Raw genomic sequence first — 4,299 nt, 5'->3', positions numbered from 1 at the left:
TGGCCCTCCAAAAAGCAAGAACATTCAAATTTATCTTCCTGTCTACTTTAGGCTCATCCAAATACAATTGCAACTGTGACTTTTGGGAAGAAGTGATAGACTCCTCACTGTCAAAGGTATCAAATTCATAATAATATAACAACATTATTGATAACAACACATAGTCAAATATAAACTGAAATTTGATGTATTATGAACAAAATAAATAGCTTTTTACCTTCATAACATCCATGCATTCCTTTGAAACCATGTCATCAACATGAGAACGAACACCACTTGAGGTACTTGATGTGCCATCAATTGATTCGGACTCAAAATGTATTTGCATGTATAAATCAAAGAGAGAACAAAATATATCACGAACTTTGGCCATTTCTTGGGAGTTTGTACCATACAACCTTTTATAACAAAATTCCACGAACTAAATTTTATATCTAGGATCCAATATTATAGCAATTGCAAGGATCAAACTAAACTCTTTCCAATACTTATCAAACTTTTCCATCATTTGAGTTGCCATAGATCTCATGAAATCATCTGAATTAATCTTAGCCTTTCTCAAAGTATCTTCCACCACAAACACTTGAGGAAAATACATATTTGCAGTAGTGTATTTAGTTCTAGAAAAAAGCAAGTCACATCATAAAATACCTTAAGAAACTTGTTAAGTTTTTCTAATTTTTGCCACTCAACTTCAGAGAGAAAATGCTTGTAATTAGAATCACTTAATTGCAAATGCAGAAATGCCCGTTGATAATAAAGTGCACTATCAATCATTAGAAATGTAGAGTTCCATCTAGTGGGTACATCTTGGTGCGAGCCGTTTTTACAATCTAAAGAAACTAGTGCAGCACAATCTAAGAATATATGTTTCCTCCATTGTGGACCTCTAACATACTTAATACTTTCCCTAATTTTTCCCACAGAATCATGAATGTGTTTTACAACATCGAACATGAAAAAATATTCCATGTGAGCACAACATCGAATTCAGGATGTGAGCACAACATTGAACATGGAAAAAAATATTTCATTCATCAATAGTACATTCTGCAAGTTAAGTTGCCCATTTAACAACATAACAAAACTATCATTTGAAGATGCATTTGTGAGATCCCACATCGACCAAACGGAGAGGGGGTGATGTGCCTTATATGGCACACCTCGCATCCTCATAGCGTGAGGCCTTCTGGGAGCTCACTGGCTTCGGAGTTGTCAGAACTCCGAAGTTAAGCGAGTTGGAGGCTGGAGTAATCCCAGGATGGGTGATCCCCTGGGAAGTTGCTCCGTGAGCTCCCAGGAACAAATCCTTGCGGGCTGGTGAGAATGTAGCCAGGCCCAAAGAGGACAATATCATGCTTGGTAGAGTTTGGGTAGTCCGCTGCGCCACTCTGACCTTGGTGAGGCCTTCTAGGAGCTCACTGGCTTCGGGTTCGTAGGAACTCCGAAGTTAAGCGAGTTGGAGGCTGGAGCAATCCCAGGATGGGTGACCCCCTGGGAAGTTGCTCCGTGAGCTCCCAAGAACAAACCCGTGAGGGCCCAGTCGTGGGTGCCAGAGCGGACAATATCATGCTAGGTGGAGTTGGGCCAGTCCGCTGCGCCACTCTGAACTTAGGTGAGGCCTTCTGGGAGCTCACTGGCTTCGGAGTCGTAGGAACTCCGAAGTTAAGCGAGTTGGAGGCTGGAGCAATCCCAGGATGGGTGACCCCCTGGGAAGTTGCTCCGTGAGCTCCCAGAAACAAATCCTTGCGGGCTGGTGAGAATGTAGCCAGGCCCAAATAGGACAATATCGTGCTAGAGTGGGGCCCACCACCTTAGGCGAGGCCTTTTGGGAGCTCACTAGCTTCGAAGTCGTAAGAACTCCGAAGTTAAGCGAGTGGGAGGCTGGAGCAATCCCAGGATGGGTGACCACCCTGGGAAGTTGTTCCGTGAGCTCCCAAAAACAAAACCGTGTGGGCCTAGGCCCAAAGCACGACAATATCGTGCTACGGTAGAGCCGGTCCGGGGCGTGACAATTTGGTATCAGAGCCACTCTGCCGTGGGGTGCGAGTGTGCCGACGAGGACGTCGGATCCCTTAAGGAGGGTGGATTGTGAGATCCCACATCGACCAAACGGAGAGGGGGTGATGTGCCTTATATGGCACACCTCGCATCCTCATAGCGGGAGGCCTTCTGGGAGCTCACTGGCTTCGGGTTCGTAGGAACTCCGAAGTTAAGCGAGTTGGAGGCCGGAGCAATCCCAGGATGGGTGACCCCCTGGGAAGTTGCTCCGTGAGCTCCCAGAAACAAATCCTTGCGGGCTGGTGAGAATGTAGCCAGGCCCAAAGAGGACAATATCATGCTTGGTGGAGTTGGACCAGTCCGCTGCGCCACTCTGACCTTGATGAGGCCTTTTGGGAGCTCACTGGCTTTGGGTTCGTAGGAACTCCAAAGTTAAGCGAGTTGGAGGCTGGAGCAATCCCAGGATGGGTGACCACCCTGGGAAGTTGCTCTGTGAGCTCCGAAAACAAATCCTTGTGGGCTGAGTGAGAATATAGCGGGCCCAAAGAGGACAATATCATGCTTGGTAGAGTTTGGGTAGTCCGCTGCGCCACTCTGACCTTGGTGAGGCCTTCTGGGAGCTCACTGGCTTTGGGTTCGTAGGAACTCCGAAGTTAAGCGAGTTGGAGGCTGGAGCAATCCCAGGATGGGTGACCCCCTGGGAAGTTGCTCCGTAAGCTCCCAGAAACAAATCCTTGCGGGCTGGTGAGAATGTAGCCAGGCCCAAAGAGGACAATATCATGCTTGGTAGAGTTTGGGGAGTCCGCTGCGCCACTCTGACCTTGGTGAGGCCTTTTGGGAGCTCACTGGCTTCGGGTTCGTAGGAACTCCGAAGTTAAGCGAGTTGGAGGCTGGAGCAATCCCGGGATGGGTGACCACCCTGGGAAGTTGCTTCGTGAGCTCCCAGAAACAAAACCGTGCGGGCTGGTGAGAATGTAGCCAGGCCCAAAGCGGACAATATCGCGCTACGGCGGAGCCGGTCCGGGGTGTGACAGCATTGTCTAAAGTCATACAAAAAATTTTCTTTTCCATCCCCCAACTAGTCAACAACTTATAGATTTTCTCAAACAATGCAACACCACCATGAGGAGGAGGCATAAAACTAAAATTTGAAATTCTTTTTTGCAATTTCCAATTAGCATCAACAAAATGGGCAGTGAGAGAAAGATAACCATCTGTGGTTATAGAAGTCAACAAATCAGATGTCAAACAAACTCTTCCAATGATTGAACCTAAAAGCTTCTTAAGCTTACCATTTTCTCTATTGTACAAACTCAACACATCAGCCTTTGTAGTATTTCGAGATATCAGCACAAATGTAATTAAACACATCCCTAATTCCAGCATACTTAACAAATTGAAAGGGCAGCTCATGCTTGATAATTGCCATCACTAGTAATTCATGGAATTATTAGGATCAAAATTAGCAGACCTTGTTATGATAGACCCTTCAGATTTAGATAATAATAATTGGCCCAAATTGAGAGTATCAGATTTCAAACAAAAATCAAGATGACACTTTAAATTTTCAGTACCATATTTACTATCACATAGGTATTTATGACCACATTTCATGCACTTCGCATAAAGCTTATTATCTGGATCGACAAGAAGAATTTCAAACTGAGTCCATACATGTGATGTGAGTTTTCTACATTTCTTACCAACATGAGTTGCAGCAACTGCAGTGTTATTGTTAGACGGATCTGAATCTTGCACATTACTTCTAGCTGCTTCAACATCAAAACTATCACCCCCATCTTCAAAAACATCCATCTATATAAAGCATAATAATTTTATGTTAGTCAAAAGATAAACAAAAATAAAGAAATCCAATAAAACAAAAACAAAAAGATCAAGCAAAATAGAAAATTAATCACAAAATAGAATTTATTGATAGTCAAAGAGATCAATCATATAAAACTATCACACCCATCTTCAAAAATATTTGGGGGAACAAAATTCAAATCGTGTAGTTGTCATCCCTCATCCAACAAAATATATATATATATATATATATAATATAAACAAAATTCAATCAAACTAAGTAATTTTATGAATCTTTGATTGGATCTTTTTATTTTCTTCCTTGTTTCCTTGCTACTAGGAAAAGCCAACTTGGGTCCAAAATGTAGCCTCTTAATACAAAGATGAAACCCAAATGATTGGTTTTGGAGAAGAAAATACATACCAGTTTGGCTACAAAATGGATGCAATTTGTAAGTTGTATCCAAATAAAATAGAACCAACGATGAAACT

This window comes from Prunus dulcis, chromosome 8 (assembly GCF_902201215.1).
Source record: "Prunus dulcis chromosome 8, ALMONDv2, whole genome shotgun sequence".
NCBI lineage: Eukaryota > Viridiplantae > Streptophyta > Magnoliopsida > Rosales > Rosaceae > Prunus > Prunus dulcis.
The sequence above is the reverse complement of the archived record's forward strand: the minus strand, read 5'-3'. Positions refer to the sequence as shown.